Source organism: Panthera uncia (genome assembly GCF_023721935.1).
Source record: "Panthera uncia isolate 11264 chromosome D3 unlocalized genomic scaffold, Puncia_PCG_1.0 HiC_scaffold_8, whole genome shotgun sequence".
Classification (NCBI taxonomy): domain Eukaryota; kingdom Metazoa; phylum Chordata; class Mammalia; order Carnivora; family Felidae; genus Panthera; species Panthera uncia.
The window spans coordinates 34,873,800-34,893,643 of record NW_026057586.1 but is presented as its reverse complement, the minus strand read 5'-3'; positions in this window follow the sequence as shown (position 1 = coordinate 34,893,643).

Sequence of the window (19,844 nt, the reverse complement as noted above, 5' to 3'; positions counted from 1 at the left end):
AGTTTGGAAGGGAGGGCCAAGTCCAGAGTATATAGAGCAACATGTGAGCCATTAATGGATACTGTGTTGTGTATGCAGGTGTATGTGCGTAGTGGTGACATGATTAGATCACTGCAACCTCAGAGGGGAAGATGCTCCATTCAATCTGCTGAGGATATGAGTATGTGAGTGAGTGTGTTTGTGTGTGTTTGTGTGTGTGTGTGTGTGTGTGTGTGTGTGTGTATTGAATGCTTAAAGAAGGAGCACAGCTGTAGAGAATGTTTTAAACATGAAAAATATGAATAAGTCTAGAAGACATGTAGCTGATTGGTTTAATCATGAACTGTGTAGTCCAAAACTTCTGGCTCATTCGCCCCTTCTGTGTGTAGTATAGACTCTCAGACATCCCTGCAAAGGCCACTAGTTATTTCTGTGAATCCCTGGGGAGTGACTCATGCACTAGCAGAACTGTCTTTCACCTCAGGGGCACCACATTATTCCTACCCCCTTCACCTGCCCTGCTCTGATGTCCTTGGATGTATCCATGCCCACCGTCCTGCCCATTGTGGCAACACTAGCTTCAAGGTGGCAGTATCTGGGTGTTCCTGTGCTTCAGGCTTTGGTGAGGCTGATCTGAAAAGGGCCTCACTTGGAGGAGGGAAAGGTCTCCCTTCAGCTCTGCGATAAACAAATCCCAAAGTAGCAGCGCTTGAAGCAGAGACTCACAGAACTCTTCACAAAGGAGAAGCTGCATCAACCTCTGCCCCTTCCCACAGCCAGGTAACCAGGACAGGTCCTGGGGTCAGATCATTTGCAGAAGTTATATCTCTCCCCTCTCTCATCCCTTCCCCTCACAATGCCTATGTCTTTGGTCATTAAATACGAATGCTTCCAATTTGCTGCTTACTCTGAAATCAATAAACACATCTGTTATAGACATCAAAGACCTTGGCATGTACACATTGGGAGCAAAGGGTTTGAGCTCAGGAGATAACTGAAATCAGAAAATATTAGAAGACACTGATACTCAAGTTGCAAGAACCAGGATATAAGTATTGAAAAAAGAAGAGGAGATAATGTGGCAATGGTTGGAATCAACTCAAAATGTATTAATTGATCTCAACTTTGATAATTAGAGAGAAATATAAATGCATATCTGGGAAACTAGTAGAAGTAAAAACCATAATTTTTAATATAAATAACCACAGAACATATAAACAAATAGGTTGTATCTATGGAGTCAAGACAGAAAACCAAGGTGGCAGAGAGAATGCCCAAACAAAAGAAGGCTCATAAGAAGATGGAATGAATAGGGTAAGATGCATGTTACACCAATAATTATAAATGCCTTAACACCAATATTAAAATTGATGACTTACATGTTGGGATAATTATAAATCTAAGAGAAAAAATCACCTAAATAAGATGGCAAAGAAAGAAAAATTAGAAACAAAAGCACGGGTAAAAAGAAAACAGGGAACTACACAAAAAAATTCGTCTCAGAAATATTAATATCAGTCTATGTATCATTATAATAAAAAGCATGAACTAATGGTCAAAAAGGTCTATCGGATGTGAAAAATTACTTTTTAAAAGGCATTAGCATAATGTGAGGAAGCAGAGACAACTGGCCCGCTAGAATCTTCTTTTCAATTCAGCTTATCTATGAAGGGAAGGAAAGAAATGGTACAGTAAATATTGGAGATATTTGTCAAAGGAAGTTTAAAAATATGTACTTTATGGAGGTTTTTTTCCCCATGAAAAACAGTTTTAATGTAGAACACTTGGAAATAAAGAAAAAGTGGTGTCTAAGAAATCAAAGTTTACCTGCAATCTCAGAAGCCAAGGGCAGCTGTTCCTTTAATAGAATTTTTCCCTCTGGGAGAGCTGTGGTCTTGGGGAAGACTTGCCCCTTTAAGGCCTGGTGGAATAGAGTCAGTGGTGGGGAGAGGGTGAATATGCAAAAGGGAGAGGAGTTGAGTGGTGAGCTGGTCACTGTTCATCTCCTTTTCCCTTACCTAGACGCTTATGTCTAGAAACACAAGGATTTTGCTGCCTACTTCCTTCTTTTTCCCTGGAGTTCCCAATACAACGGAGCAGGGCACAGTGATTCCACAAGGAAAGGAGAAAGGGAGAAAGGAAGCACCGCGGTGCATAGAATTCTTATTTTATGTTTTTAAATAACAATTACATTAAAAAAAATCAGAGGACATATAAAACTATCTGAGAAAAGAAGTCTGGGAGGGTAGCAGAGCCAAGGGAGAAAGAGAACAGGAAAAGGGGAAAAAAAACCCCAAGACTTCACTTGTGACATTCTGTCCCAGCCCTTGAGAAAAAGGAGAAGGGAAAGGAATGGGAAGGGAAGAAAGAATTGAGGTAAAGATGAGCTTCAGAGTGAAGAGGGTAGAAGACAAACAGAGGAAAGAACTGCAGGCAAGGAGCTTGGCTGTAAAAGGAGCCAAGACCAGTTCCTGGGAGGAAGAAACAATTTGCTAAGTAGTTTACCTTAGCCAGGTGGGCATGCAGCCCCAAAGGTAGCTTAAAAGTGGGCTTGCTTGGGGCACCTGAGTGGCTCAGTTGGTTAAGTGTCTGACTCCTGGTTTCAGCTTAGGTCACGATCTCACAGTTTATGAGTTCAAGCCCCTCATCAGGCTTTGTGCTGACAGCACGGAGTCTGCTTGGGATTCTCTCTTTCACTCTCTCTGCCCCTCCCCCTCTCATGCTCCCTCTCTCTCTCTCTCTTAAAATAAATAAATAAACTTTAAAATATAAATAACTAAAAAAATAGGCTTGCTTGGGGTGCCTGGGTGGCTCAATCGGTTGAATGTTCGACCCTTGATTTCAGCTCAGGTCATGATTCCAGGGTCATGGGATCAAACCCTGCATCAGGCTCTGCACTGAACATGGAACCTGCTTAATATTCTCTCTCCCTCCCTCTCTCTCTCTCTCCTTCTCCCTCTCCCTCTCCCTCTCTCTCTCCCCACACACACTCTGCCACTCTCCCCTGCTCATGCTTTCTTTCTCTCTAAAATAAAAAAAAAATTTTTTTCCCCAATAGGCTTGCTTGATTTTAGTGGCTTCCACATTTGGTTAGCATGGCTCAATTCCCAGACCAAGGGTGCTTTGTTGAGAGGGCTGGGTGGTCACAGAGTCCAGAGAAAGGGAGTGTATGCTGAGCGGATGGAAGACTTCTGTGTTCTTATAAAGAATAAAGCAAATTTGAATTTTTACGCCAATGCAAGCTTTCTCAGGCTAGAGGTAGTTCAACAGATATGGGGGAACGGGGGCTTTTGAACTTGTAGATTTTATGCCAGTAATTGTCTTAGAGTAACAAAACAGCACTGCTCCTTTATGAATCTTGGATTAAGAACAGCACGTACAGAAGTAGGAAATGTGGTAGGTGGGAAATATGGCTTAAATGTGCTTTCGGCTGTGTCTTCCAGATAATTATAATGGAGCCTGCTTCTCCCCCACCCATGCCTGTCATCCTCAGTATTAAATTATGATGATGATGATGATTACTGGTAATTATCCCTTTATGTATTTGGCATTTTCTACTTTCTAAAGTACTTGCACATGGATCCCTTCACCGTGAGCCCAGAAGACACGAAGGGCAGGCTTTGCTCCACCCTTCTTTGACATTAGGAGTGAGGCTGCTGTTCCCTTGCCCTGGGTCACACAGATTGTTAGGGACCCTGGGCATCTAATGGTCTCTAGCTCTATCTCAACTGCATATTTGGTTCATTAGAAGGCTAATTATTTCTTTCCATATCCAAGGATACAGTGGATATGTATATGGGTACATATATTCCAGACATTAAAAATTGAGTTATTAATACTTTAAGTATAATAACCTAAAGTTTATTGTTAAGTTTATTAGTGCATTTTTCTCTCTCTTCTTCCATATCTATCTATCTATCTATCTATCTATCTCTGCCTGTCTCTGTCTCACACACACACACACACACACACACACACAGAGGGAGAGAGAGGTTGAGATCTATACTACGTTGTTCATGTATGGATTTCAAAGCATTTTTCAAATAAGACATTATCTCCTTTGTCAGTTATGATGGCTGGAACTTTTGGCAGGCTTTTCTCAGATTTCTGCTTCTTCTATGTATTACATAGAAAAATCTAGGGATAGAACTGGGTATCCGCATTGCATTTAGGAAACTGGATATAGAAGTGTGTGCATGCAAGGTGCCACCTGCATCACACCTTGGCTGACTGCTGATTATTCTCCATGATCTGGAGCTAATCCCGAGGATTAAGTGAGCATCTGCTCCCCGATGCTGACTGTTGGGTGGGGCTGAGCCATAAACAGAGGGGGTGGATCAGGCTAAGGCAAACCAGCCAGTGTGGAGAGAGCTAGGCTTCTGGAGAGCCATGGCAACTTGACCCTGGCTACTCCTGACCCCACTTTCTTGCACCTTGCTCCATTCTACCCTCACCCACCTCTCAGCACGGACGTTGTGCAGGGTGGTGGTTAAGAGCCAGAGTAAAACTGCCAGTTTGTACGAGCTCTGCTGGCTCTGTGTGTACTATGTGACCTTGGGCAGACTGCTGTGGACAGGAGCCTCAATTCTCTTATCCATAGGAGGGGACCATGGCAGTAATCCACTCCTGAGTCACAGTGCAGATTAGGTGAGATGTTCCCCTTAGGGAGCCTTAGCTATAATCACTGCTGGGATGCACGCCATCCTGCTGCTCCCCTCTCTCTCTCCTTTTGTTCCTTGTTCATCACTGAAGCTCAAGTGCCACCTCTCAGTGTTCTAGTACACACTGATTCTCCTTACGTTCTGCCACATATTAACTGGACTAGTCCTTTTGGCATTCACCTTGTTAGGGTCATGCATTTATTTTTCTCTATTTCATGGATCTGAGTCTGTGAGTTCCTCCTGGGGGGAGTCTGTTTCAGATCTTAATTTTCTGTAGAAACACACACACACACACACACACACACACACACACACACGAAGGAAGGGAGGGGAAGGACAAAGGAGAAATGAATGAAGTGTGGCCTTTGTTATAATCATCTCCAGTGTTAGTTTCCTGCCCACACTTCCTCCTCCTTAGACAAAGCAGGCTCTGGGAGCTATACCTAATAGCATAAACTCAGCAGAAAGTCATTCACGAGTAGAAAAAGGCCCAATTTTGTGAAGTGACCAAAGTAATGGTGGTAAAGCAGAAACCCCTTAGTCCTTGGGAGGCAGGGGGGCTCTCATCTGCTTTTCCAGGAATGGAGAATGTAAGACTGCACCTTGACCATGTTCCTAAGATGGAGTCTCTGTTTTCCCTTGGACACCATGTCTTCTTGAGATTTCTCCCAGAGATGGGAAACAAGCAGAGGACACACTGAAAGGTTGGGTTTGTCAAAGTGATGAGCGTGTCTGGAGTTATGGGAGGATCTGAGAAGCACCACCAACTGGGTCTCAGGCACCAGCAAGAGCACTGGCCTGGCACCCACGCACTGGCCCTGGCTCAGGAGGCCACAGATCTACCTGGACTGCCCTGGGCAAGCGGCCTTGTCACCGTGGCCTCAACACTTCATCTGGAAAAGGTAATTGTCTAGGGTCCCCTCCAGCTCTAACATTAGGTAGCTTGTCACAGCCCTTAAAGACATCACTGCTTCCTTGCACAAGATAGCAGTTGGTATTTAAAATAATGACAGTGACTCATCTCAAAGTGATGACAAAAGAAGATTGTTCTGATTTATTCCCCACAGTGCCTCCACATTCTAGAATCCTGGGAACTAAGAGATTCTGCAGAACTGCATCTTCCCAGTATCTGAACTCTACTTTTAAATATCCAAACTGAATTTTGTTCTAAATGTAAAAAAAGTTAAACATATTTTTTTGACTTTTTTTCATTATATTTAATATTTTGTTCTAATTATATTTTGCCTTCAGGAAAGAGAGGGGGGAATAATCTCTTGCACTTCTCTGGGTGACTTTGGAACATCATTCTGAGCATGAATGCTGCTAGTGAAGGGGTACCCTCTGGAGCTTCTGAGCTCTGCCATGGGTTTGAATTTCTCCCCACTGACCTCCTCACTCCCTTTAGTCTCCAATGTTGCCACAGGGCAGGAATGAGAAGGGACACAATTTTCATATGTCCAAGCCTCAGAGCAGGATAGAGATTTCCTCAAAGTTAAAGAGCTGGCCAGTGACATTTCTGGAGGAGAATAAGGTGTCTTTTGCTTGTGAGCCAGTCTAGAGGACTCCAGATGCCAGCTTGCCTAATTTGCAATTCCTTATTTCCTGTTCAGGGGGTCTTAAGCAATTCAATTCAAGTTTCATGCTGGATCCTCATGGAGTTGATTAATATTGTTGCTATTGAAGATTACCTGATCATAAAACCCACTGTATATCATATTTTCAAATTTTTAAGTCTAGAGAGATTGTTTGGTGGGGTCAAATAAATGAAAAACAACAACAGCAACAACAACAATCACCTATTATAGCAACTGGAAGATAACTAGCCAAAATCATATATAAGCAGTTTTATCTTTTTCTTTTTTTTTTCTGCTTTCTCTCCTTCACTTCCTTCCTCTCTCCATCTCTCTTTCTCTGTTTCTCTCTTTCTCCCTTTCTTCACTTCTTCCCTACTTCCTCCTCTTTCTCAAACCCCTCTTTCTTCTCTCTTCCTCCTCCCTCTCTCTTCCTTTCTTCCTTGTTGTAGAGACTCTAATAGCATGAAGCTTATACTTGGTATATATTCAACTGTGATGCTGCTCTTATGCTATTCTCTGCAGTCCAGAATTCCAGAGACAATTTACTTTCCCATAGTCCTTTGCTGGCAGTATTAGTATACACCATCCATGAGGGAGAATGGTTGCCACCTCATGGTCCAAGAACCAGGCTCAGCCTGAAGTGCAACAGAGAAGTGGCCTCTCAAGATTGGAAAGGAAGCAAAGTTTACATCCTGAAATGATGGTGTCTTTCTTAGAAAGGATGGATCAGCTATGTGCCATGTTTCCCTTTTTGTCAAACTCATGGGCAAAGAAAGCATATACTCAGAGTGTGTAATTATAGGCTGTGGAGGATTTATAATGTTTCAACTTAGCTAGGCTGAATTCCATTTCATGTGTGTTTCTGGTTAGGGTGGGCCATGAAGGAGATTCTTATAGGATATGTGATGGGCCACAGGGAAATAGCAGTCATTTAGTATTTCATACACATTGTCACTTTCGGCTGACCCACCTGTGGTTGTGAACAATAGCTGGGCCTGCAACTTCCTCACCTTCCCCTGAGTCCTGAGCCAGGTACACACCTGGTTCATCTCTGAGACACAGTGTCCTGGGCCTCTGCAAGATACCCTCAAGGTCAAAGCCAGTAAGAACTCACACAAATTTCAGAACATCTTCCTAGGCTCCAGCCCATGCTAGTGCATTCCAGCTTGTTCTTGCTTTCCATTGCTGTATCAATATAACCTGCAGGGACCTTGATTGCCTTTCCTTTCCACAAGACACCACTTGGATCCATCACATGGATAGTGTTGTGCTGATTGAATCGAGCATTCAGGATGTAACAACTGGTCTATAGACCTTGGTAAGACACTTACATGCTAGGGGGTGGGAAATAAATCCTACAAAAATTCAAGGGTCTCCTGCCATGTTAAAATTTCTGTGTCTAGTGGTCTGGAGCATGTTAAGATAGCCCCTCCACAGTGAGGGGCAAGTTGCTGCATCTGATCCCTTATGCCACTGAAAAAGGGGCACAATGTCTAGGAGGTCTCTCTGGATTTTTGAGGCAATAAATATCTCATTTAGGTGTGCTTCTCTAACCCACTCTCCAAGTGACATGAAAATATGCTAATTTGGAGTGAGGCTCAGAATAAGAGATGGCTTCGCAACAGGTTCAGACTACCATGCAAGCTGTTCTGATATTTGCGTCGTATGATCCAGCAGATCCTGTGGTGCTTGAAGTGTCAGTGGCAGACAGAGATGCAGGCTCTGGCAGCCCCTGCAGCTGAATCACAGAACAAACTCAGATTTTAGAGTAAAACCACATTATCTCTTCATGCAATTACTCTTTTGTTGAGATACAGCTTTGGCTGCTACTGGGCCTTAGTAGAGAATGAATACTTGACCATGGACTGCTGAGTTACTGTGTGACCTGAACTGCCCATCACAAATTGGTGTTGTGTGATCCATCAACCCATGAAGTTGAACATGGACAGGTGCTCTCCATTATCAAATGAAGTGATGTATAGGAGACCGGGCTTAAGAAAGCCCTGAAGGCACAAGTATGTTGGACTAGGAGGTGGACCAGATGCCTATGGCCCCTACTGTTGTTACACTGTCTTCTCTCTCTTAATCTGTGGCTCCTAAGTAGCACCCTATGATCACTTAACTGAAGAAAATATTGGACCTGTGTTTTACAGACGGTTCTGCATGATGTGCACTCACCATTAAAAAGTCCATGGCTGCTGCACTATAGCCCCATTCTGGATGGCGGTAAAGACAATAGCAAAGGGAAATCCTCCCAGTAGCAGGACATTGGACAGTGGCCAGTAAAGATGAAAAGAATTGCATATCTATACCAGCTCATAGACTATGAATGGTTTTGGTGGTTGGTCGATGACTTGAAAAGAACAAGAGTGGAAAATTGGTGACAAGAGGGTCTGGGGAAGAAACATGTAGATAGATGAATCAGAATGAGCACATAGGGTAGAATTATTTGTGTCCTGTGTGAATGTTCACCAAAGGATGATCCCAAGAGAGTAGGACTGTAAAAATCATACTGCTAGATTATAGAATAGCTTGTTCTGTGGAAACCAGTCAGCCTCCTTCCCCAGGCACTCCTGTCATTTCTTAATATGTTTATCAGCAAAGTGGCCATGATGGCTGGGATGGAAGGTATATGCGGGCTCAGCAACATGTACTGCCACTCACTGAGGTTGAACTGGTTACAGTAACTGCTGAGTGCCCAATCTGCCAGCAGCAAAAACCAACGTTGACATGGCACCATTCCCCAGGGTGACCAGCCAGCTACCTGGAGGTAGGTTGATTACATTGGCTTGCTTCCATCATGAAAGGCATAGAATATTATTCTTAGTGAAAAAGACACTTGCTTTCTATATGGTTTTGCCCCAAATGATATATAGTTTAAAAAATAGGAATTCCAAACATCAATAAAACCATAAATCTGATGTATTTTGATACATTCTTGCCTATAAATGACAGCCCACTGGAAGGTTATTTATGGTGATTTTTTGGTGCAATTAAAAAAAGGTTGGTTATCTTATGTCCACATCCATACCACTTTAGAATGGTCAAATTAGAAAGTGGGGAAATAAATCCCCTAAGGGAGGCTAGATAATGCTGCACCAACATACAAACTCAAACTCCTTATGGCTTAACACACCATTCTTTCTTTCTGCTCTCATCATAAGGTTGGCTTGGCTCTTTGCTTCAGAACCCAGATTGACAAAGAGGCCAACTTCTTCCAGTCATGATGGCAGAGAGAAAATATCGTGGGGGTCTTATACTGGTGATGAAATTGACAGGCCCAGTCCACAACCCTCAACCCCAAATAAGCCAGAAAGTTCAATGCCACCAGAGCCAACACTTTTTGGTGACCAGAACGAATGAGGTGAGGGAAGGCTAGAGGTGAGGGAAGGCTATAACTGGCAGGGTCCCTCACAACACTGAAGAATGACAGTTGTTTGTGAGGGAAGAGACAAAGGGAAGACTATAAATCAAGATGCAAGACTGGGGCTATTTAGTTTAGAGGCAGATGGTCAGCTACATAGGCCTGAGTTATGCACTGCTCTCCAGCATAGTATAACAAATGATTTTCATATCAGCTCCCAGTCATAAAGGAAAAGTAAAATTGTGTTATGTGCATTCTGCTTAAGAGGGCTTCAACATTGATATTACACTTTAGAATTATTTCTAACACATTATTTTTAATGCTTATTTATTTTTGAGGAAGAGATAGAGACAGAGAGTGAGAGAGGGAGAGGCAAAGAGAGAGAGGGAGACAGAGAAATTGAAATGGGCTCTACACTGACAGCAGAAAGCCCAGTGCAGGGCTTGAACTCATGAACTGTGAGATCATGACCTGAGCTGAAGTCAGATGCCTAACCTACTGAGCCACCCAGGCATCCCTAGAATTATTTTTATGCAAAATACCTAATATATCAATATTTTGTATGTAAAGGGACACTGTGTTTAATTCTGCAAAGACACTTAATAGGGGACATGGAATTGTCACTGGTTTTGTTATCATTAGAGTCATTATATCCATACTGGCCTTTATTTCTGAGTGAAGTAAGTCACAAGAAGCAAGAGAGAGGCCATAGCCTCATGAGAGCATATCCACTCATTTAGGTCTGTCAGTTGACTGTTTTCAGCTACATCAGTTGAGAACGTGTTGATATGACATACAGCCCTGGATAAGATTGTTTTGAACAATATGAGAAATCAGTGGCATTCAGGCCAAATTAAATCTAATTTACTCTACAAATTGCCAAACTATCAGTCCTATTAAATCTGTTTATTAAAAGGCAGGAGAGTCGGCCTGGGTCGCAAGCTGTGGCTGGGATAATAAGACAAAGATGAAGCCCACTAATGTAGATAAATCATGTTTGATTTCCAGGCCAGAGGTAGCCAATGGGAGGGCTTTCACCTCGCCTTCCCTGTCATCCTGAGGTGTCCGTGAGCCAGTCGGAATGTCCCCAGAGTCAGGCCATACTGATTGATTTTCATGGCACTGGGAGGCCCATGTCATTGCCCCCAATCTGGGGTCATTAATAAAACCAACTCCATTTCTCTCTACTTATCCTTTCTACAAAATACAATTTAAGCAGGTCTTTATGATTTAGAAGTGAGTGGGATAAGGCAGGTGGGGTGGCAGATAATGGTGGTGGTAGTGGCAGGGATAGGATGTTGGGATTGTTATACTCTGAAATCCTAAAGTATAGATAGGGCAGGTAACAGTAGACCCTTATTCTGAAATTACTTGTGTGACCCACAAAACTTCATAAGGTTTTGGATTGGGTTTTACATCCTGATAATTGCAGGCATACACATAAAATGAGGGGAAAAGGGCAATGCTAATTAAGGCCTTTTTCATTAAGAAAAAACAGTCTTTGTTTATGCTCACTTGGAATGCTGCATCGCAGGATCTCCAGTTACTAAATTCTACTCATCCTTGGAGGTCTATCTTAAGACCTCTCTCATCTTAAGAAGTCCTCTTTTAATATCCCAGTCCTTTGCTATCCTTCTTTTGAATTCTTATCCCAATGAATATTAATAGCACTTGATTTGACAATTATCATATTCTTCACCACATTGCACTTTGATAAATCTTTTTTATGAACTATTTCCCTGAAACTACAAAAGAAATATATGGAGAGATCCAGTAACTTGCCCAGGATCACACAATTAGTAACTTGTGCTGTTCCTAAGCAGCAACCCCCCACCACAAATGTTTGATGGCATGGGGTAGTCTGATCTTGAGGGGGAAGAAACTTCATTAAGGATGTGAGTTGGAGTAGGCTAGGGAGTGGCTAGGGAATATAACCTCAACTGTATTCTTTGGGGGGCTAGAAAAAGCAAGGCCCTCCAGTAGATGTCAAGCAATGGTCTTCCAGCCAGTGCGGGCAGACAGGCTGGGTTGAAGCTGAATGACTGGGTTCACTAATTCGGAAGAATATTCCGTTTCATTGAAATTTAACCTGCAAGCACCTTCCATAGATCCATATCTGTGACTTCCACTTTATTCCAGGCAGTTTTCAGCTCAGACATCCTTTATAGTAGATACTTTCTGAAAGCCAGGAGTAAGGAATATGACTAAGAATAGAGAACAAGCCTTGAGCAAACAACCTCAAACCCCGGATTTGCATTCCATGGAATAAACTTGTGGGTTTCAGTCACCACTCATTCAGTACAATTCAGTGATACGTTCAGGAAACTTCTGGAGGAAAGTTGAGGTGGGAGAAGGGAGGGATGAAAATTGCTCACAGTAATCCAAAGGCTTTATTAGTCTGTAATTAGGAGTGATGGGAGGAAGCCAAGTGAGGGAAAATTTAAGCTGAATTGCAGGAAAAAACGAGTCTCTAACAATGAAGAGTATTCAACTGTGGAGGAGGATGACAGAGACAGAGCAGCGGCAGTCACTCATAATTTCTTTATTGGTAATTTGGTCTCTATATTTTGGATGAAATACATATCTGGGAACCATGCCAAGTCATGCAAGGGATGCCCTTTAACTGGCATTCAGGGTGATAGCATTAATGGCTCTGGGAGAGGAAAATGAGATAATCTTGAGAACCAGCTGAGAATGAGAAGTCCAAAGAGCAAGGTGTTCTCTTAGATTTGGGTCCTGGCAATGCACATAGTTTGAGCTACTCAAGAGTGGGGACCCTGCACCACCAGAGCAGAAACCAGTGATCTCTCACCTTGCTTCCATTATCTCTAGAGGGCATCTCTTACTAGCTCCAGTTTTAGAGAGATCTGAATTCTCAGAATATCGGTATTCTAGGAAATGACAAAATGCAACTCTCTTCCACATAATACATTTAAGTTAGAAGGGAAAGAAGAGTGAAGATGGGTTTTGAAAAGTGAATTAAAACATACGTAAACAACTTTGCATCATCCCCTCCTGATAAGACTTACTTATTCAAACAAACATTTTGTTGTGTCCTATCTAGAACACTCTACAAGTGTTTTAACCAGCAGCTCTTTCTCCCTTTAGTCTCTCATCCAGGTGGGTTTTTATATGCTGTTATTTTCATGTCACACTCTGTTCATGGTCTTTCCAAGGATCTCTACAGTCTGTTCTCAACTTACCCTTGTAACCATTACCTGCATTACTCAAAGCCTCTCGTTCTCCAACGTGTTTAACATTTTCCCAATACACATGCATACGTGCATGGGCACACACATATCCAAGCATGAACACATGCTTACAGATGTACACATGCATGTGCACACACACATACAAACAATAAAAATAACCCTCTTTTCATTCAACATCTTGAGAGTCTAGTGTTTTCTGGGAATATATTTTGAGGAAATGCCTCTTTTGTTTTTAAACCCAATCTGCTCATTCTTCAAACCCATTTCCCACCTCTATAAAAGGCACAGGTGAATGTAGCTACCACACTTCTTCCACCTGGAATGCCAGCATCACTCAACTCAGTGTATAAGAAGTCTACTTGCCCTGTAAAGCTCAAGCCTGGCACTATTGTTACAGACTGTCCTTCCCAACCTCAGCAGGAAGAGATCCTGCTTTCTCTGAAATTCTGCAGCCTGGCCGATAACCTAAGGATGCTCAACACATCTGCTTTCTACCATGGATCTTTGCCTTCAGGCTTTAACTCTCTTACTAGGATGTACTTTCTCAAAGTTGAGGACCATGTTTCACATAGCTTCACACTTCCCATGGTACCTAGCAAGATCTTTTTAACCCTGTAGGTACTCAGAAAGCACTCATTTCAGAGAATGAATAGGTTAATAATCAGAAGATGAAGTTTTCATCATCACTCCTCCATTTAGGACATATTCTTCTCAATCTTTCAACAAAGGTCTCATGAAGCTTGTGATTCCTCTAATACCACATGTAAGGTCAGTCCATTAGATCCCTGCTGGTCATCAACATTCTTTTCTTCGCCTCTTGAGTTCCTTTGCACTGCAGAATCACTGAAGTTCAATTCTCCATCTAGAGGGGTGGCCTCTTTCAACCTGGCACTTTGGGGCTGGCCAAGCCCTGCCTTCTCCAGGAAACTTCTTTTGGCCTTTCCACTTTTGACGCACTTTTGAATTTTTATGTAATTATAATTAAACTGCATACCATAACACTTAAACATTTTCTGTTTTAAGAATGTTTTTGTTTCTCTAACTAGACCATAAATTAATTTAGAGACATATAGAATAGCGGTAAAAGGCTTGAACTCCAGAGTCAGCAGCTTGGTTGGAATCTGACTCTGACACTTATTAGCTGTGGGATCTTGAGCAAGTACTTAACCCCTCCATACCTTCTTTTCCATCATCTCAGGAGTAGCCTTGATCCAGAGAACTGTGAACTAAATAGACTAAAATTTGCATATGCCTTCAGAATGCATGCAGTAGAAGCAGAAACACATGCATAAAGAATAATAAAGTATAGATCTTAGTTAAGAGTGAAGGTGAATGGGTCAGACAGTAAGGACACAAGGGAAAGAGCAAAGGGGGAAACTTGGATGTCTTGGTCTGTCCAAGAAGTCCTGAGTTGATTCTTGAGGAATTTTATAAAGGAAGACAGTATGGAGTGATTCTGAGCCCATGCATGATGTGTGGACAGAAGTGACAAGCAGAGGGACCTGTTAGGACTGGGGATGTGGAGGTCTAGATGTGGGTTTATGTTAGTGGTAAAATGAAACTTATTTCTTTGAGCACATTGCAGGCAGTTTCCCTTAAGTGCATTGGCCATATTTTCTCAACTTATATATGTTGTACCTGGTTTTATGATGGCATAGGTTACAGGACATAGACTACCTTGGAAAACATGACATGCCTACAGACATGCTGGGGGCAAGACAGAATCTGTCTAGACCATTTTTGAAGCTGAGAAGAGAGCGGGGGTGAGTTCTACATGTGCAAAAATTATGGCTTCATCACAGGGCAAAAAAAGAGACCTCTGAGGATGCTGTCAGCCTCCAGAGGAGGCTGCATTCCTTCAGTGGGTAATCAAAGGTGCCAGAGAACCTTTCAAAATGAGGAAGGTTGCCTTATGCATTGGGGTGGTCTATTAACCTCATTCCTTCCAATTCCATGATGTTAAATAGCAATTAGAACATCATGCATTTATTTACTTTCTGCCCTGCCCCTTGGGCCCCTTAAAATCACTCCATATTTTAGTCTTAATGGGACATGGTAATAGAGCCAAGAATTGCAAACCCACCAGATTGGGGAAATTTTGGGGGAAAGTTGCACAAAGGGCACATTTTTACTGCGGTAAGTGACAATTATCTTCAAAGAGGTTTCAAAAACTGCCTCATAAATGTAACATTCCAATCACATTCTTATTGTTTAATGGGGAGATATGAAAATTGAATTGACAGAGCTGTCACTCCCATGAAGGTATTTTCATCTGAAACAGGCACTGAAGATACCTTTAGGAGTAAAGGCCCATGTGAACATATAGCACACTGGACTCATGAGTCTGATCCTGACTCAGTGGACCTCTCACCAGCCTTGCTCATGCCTGGTTCATGCCACAGCTGCTACTGTACCTGCCTGTAACCTCTGTCCCTATGTTAGGAAGTCCTACTCATTCCTCAAAGTCCAGAGTAATTTGCTTTCCTCTAGGAAAGCATCCCTTCCTTCTCCAGCCTATTCTCATCTCTTCTTATTCTAATTCCTAGAGCATGTAGAGCTTAAGCTTCATAATTAAATTCGAAAATATAGACCATTCTATTGATATTAATAATACGATTTTAACATAACATGTTATGCCCTATTACTTCAAGTACACAAAGCTCATATCACAACTAGAAGCACATGATAAGAAGAGCCTGTTAAGAATAAGTGGAGGGTGGACATTTCTGATATTGTACTGGGTCTTTAGGGATGATATTTGGGCTAAGATTCCCTTTGATGACATTTCTGTCTCAAGAGCAAGTCTCATCTGCCCATTGGCTTGTGTTTGTGTCTGGCATTTGTTTGAGTTTACTGTTCCTTACTCTAGGAAAGCACTTTGGATTACATTTAATTCTGAAATATAAATTGAATGCATACTAATGGTAAGATTTCGGGCTAAGTTTGTGGATAGAGGAGAGGTAGTCAGGGAATGGAGATAAAAACCTGGAAATGTATCAGAAATCTCATTTGAGATTTTGACTTATCTGTGTATACTTGTGAATTCTTGACACATAACTATCCCCTAGTGGGCCCAGGGGCTGTGCGTGCAGAGACCTGTTTCTGTTGTGGGCACAGTTCTTAGGTCAAATCACAAACTCCTTTACTTTTAGATGCCATACACCTAAAACAGGTAAAGAACAATTATTTCCAGAGTGACATCTGTAATTAGAGGATGAATAAGATAATCCACTAAGGTGTAGGAAGAGACTATCAGAACCTGTATTAGTAAAAGGATTACATTTCTAACATTTAATTTTTAATTTGGATTGGAAGCCCTCTTCAGTTCTTAAGCCAGAGTCACATGACTCACAGTGGCCTTGAGGTGTCCAGAAAGGAGGGCAAGGATTCTGTAGCACAGAGGGTTTGGCAGTGTGTCATTGCTGCTTTATTCTTTTAGTTTGCATATACCCAGGTAAGGAGATTTGTGGATTATATTATCTTCTTTTAACAAAACTGCCCTTCCTAGTATAGAGAAGTGACTTATAACAATCCTGTGAGAAAACTGCAGACTGAAGATAATGCTAACCCTACAAGCCTTCACGATTTGCCTTGTTAGGGTGTGGTGGTGCCACACTTCTCTTCCTCATTCTTCCTTAGCCCCATTGCCAGTAAAAATAAGGGTGATCTGATCAGATTGAAAGAAAGGTCATTCAATGAGCAGGAAAGTAAATACCATCTGAAAATGGGTGTTTAGAAACGTTTCCGTCTCTGTGTGATATTGTTGCCAAAAATGATGATTAAAGTTCTCATACGTGAGGGCACACTGAAAATGTCAGGAAAATTTTTCTAACCTGTTTGACTTTAGATAAGCTAGAAATTGACTAGCAAAATTCCAACAAATAGTTTTGCTCTTTGGGTACATGGGATTGAAAGTGAATTCATGACTAGTCAGCAGAACAAATTGCACCTTCATCCATGGGCTTTGTGTGTCTTCATGGGGTACCTTTAACAGTTAGACCAGCCATGAAAACCAAGGATCAAAGTAAACTGAAATCAGTGCTGGACCTTACAATTGTTCTATCAAAATGTATTAAACCAAGACTTTCTGAAAGGCGAAGCATATTCAGGCTCAAGGCTTTCTCTGAAATATTACTATGAATAATGTTTTCAATTTCAGCAAAAGGTTAACATTAAACTGTGATTAGATAAAATAAAAATGCAAATGTTCATTTCATTCATTTCTCATTTTTAATTTATATTTTAATGTAAGTTTTATAATGAATGCAACATATTAATTTATAGTATATGTATGTATATATGTATGTATGTCTATTTATGTATATGGGGACAGCAAGCCCCCATTTTTTCCTGCTAGGTGTATATGGCCATTAACTGTTTGATACCACTAGGTTCGAGGTACATAAAATGCTTTTGAAAGTATTCTATATGCCCATAATATTAGTGATAGAGAAAGCTATTTGAGAAGCAAAGTACAAGGCTATTGGTCCACAAGATGGACGATCAGTTAGGGCAATTACCTGCAAGCAGGTGCCAACAATAGATTTGATTAAAATGGGGATGGTTTGGGGCGCCTGGGTGGCGCAGTCGGTTAGGCGTCCGACTTCAGCCAGGTCACGATCTCGCGGTCCGTGAGTTCGAGCCCCGCGTCAGGCTCTGGGCTGATGGCTCGGAGCCTGGAGCCTGTTTCTGATTCTGTGTCTCCCTCTCTCTCTGCCCCTCCCCCGTTCATGCTCTGTCTCTCTCTGTCCCAAAAATAAATAAAAAATGTTGGAAAAAAAATTTAAAAAAAAAATAAAATAAAATAAAATAAAATGGGGATGGTTCAATTTTCCTAAAAGAATATACTCCAGATTCTTCTCTTTCCTTACAGGATCCTACTGCACAACCCAACTAGCTTCTGCCGCCTTATAATTCGGTGTCTATTTGTATCAGTCCTCCTCTTCAACCTGACTGGATGGCTCTTTGCTTCCCAAACAGAACTGGTCCTTGCTCCCCCCACAGACGTTTCTTTCCTGGTCCCTGTCTGAAATGCCCTGTCGTGTCCTACTGACCTTCTGGTTGTATCTGAATCTTGCTCATCCCACCTGACCAAGGTCAGCTCTCTTCTCTCCTACAATCTTCTCAGACCACTTTAGCCCACAATTTTCTCTTTCTTTTCTAAACTAATAGCAGTTTCTATCTCTGCCACTCATTTGACAATCAACTATATAATGCATTGTGACAGCTCTGATATTACATTGTGCCATATCATTATTTCCCTCTTCTTTTTTTTTAATCCATTTCCCCTCACATTTTTCTTTATAACTGTAACTTCACTCAAACCTCCTTTTTGGTAGGGGTGGTATTTCCCCTTTCTGTTATAGTCTTTCTTAATCTGTGCTCAGTGAAGATGTTTAATAAATATTAGTTGTTAGAATAAAGGATGGGAAGTTCTATTTGATGTTGCATTTCTTCACCTGATATGAGAATAACAAAATATACTGATAATAGGTTTAAATGAACGATGTATATTAAGTGCAAGGCAGAGGGCCTAATGCTTAGAAAATATTGGTACATTTTGTATTCCCCAGAATTAACTCATTAATGAAAACTTTTATGTCACAAAACCACTTGGCTATTCTTTTGAAGTAGCAGTTGGACAGGAATGAATGATTTGAGGCCTACTTCATTCATTTATGCACATATCAGGCTCTAAAGAGGAGGTTTGAAATTTTTATTTCAGTGTGCCTTCTCTTCTTATTCTATCCATCATTATTCCCTGAAGTTTTCCTCCTATGATCAAGAGAAAGGATTATAATTGTCTTGACTCTTTGATAATTGATGCTAGTAGTGTGATGGTCTCTGACAATTCAATACACTGACCACCATGAAAAAAAAAAAGAAATAGACACACACACACACACACACACACACACACACCTGCAGTGCCCTTAATCAGACCTGAAGCCTCCTGCTGACAGATATTTAACTCATTAATTCTGTTTGGCTGTTGGTCTGACACCATCACTGTAATACAATATGAAGTACTAATTATCACAAAATCCAATGATACAATTTACCAGGAGAGAAAAACCCTTTTTTCTTTATTGGAAGCTGCCTGCTCCTTCTCTTAAATTTGATCAGCATTTACTGTGATAGAAGAGGAAACCACAGCACCACATTTGCCTTGAGCCCTAACTAATGCAAAGGACAATTCACTCTCAATCTATGTTATTTTTCAGATAATTCAGCACATCACTGGGTGCTTAAGAGTTTCTGTTGATAATCTAAGAAGACAAAACAAATCTGAGATCCCGTATCCCCTCACACAGGTACTGCGGCTGACTCAGATGATGAGCAGCGGAGGCCAGTACCTCCTTCCTTCCTAGGCTCTGAATCCATTTGGGAGTACAGGCACTGAAGAGCTGGCCATCCATTTCATCCTATTTCCTAAATTAAATGGGCTGGTCAGTTTCAATATTCCTTTCAGGTCCAGATTTCTTAAAAATAAAGCCACCATTGCCAGACTTCCTTAGGAGAGTGTGTATGGATCCTGAAGTCTGGGAACTGCCAATTGCTACTTGGTCCAGGCTGCTGTTCCTAAGCCCACACCTGGGGAGGGCTTGAGAGAATCTACTGCCTCTCCCTGGAAGTCACCTCATGCCTAGAGTTCCACTAGTTACCAAGTCTTCCTATTGACCTAGCCAAGGACTGCTGAATTGCCCTGGAAGGCAATTTTCTTTTCCTCGTAGTCAGTTAACAATTGAGCAGCCAATTTTGTACCCAGAGGCATCATCAACCTCATCCATTCATTTGCCAGGCCAACTAAACCCTGAATTTTCTTTCTCTTTCTTTCGTCACTTCACCGCGACATCAATGTGACCTAAACCTCTGAACCTGTGGGTGGTGAGTGGGGAGTCCGAGGCATGGAGCTGGTGTAGAGAGGGTGTCACCTGATGGGCTAAGGAGGGTGGGGGTAGGGCTGCAGGCTTCTCCTTTGGGGAGCTCTCTGCCTGCCAGGCCATCAATCTCCCCTCTTTCAATACTACTCCCTTCACTTAATTCCTTAGTC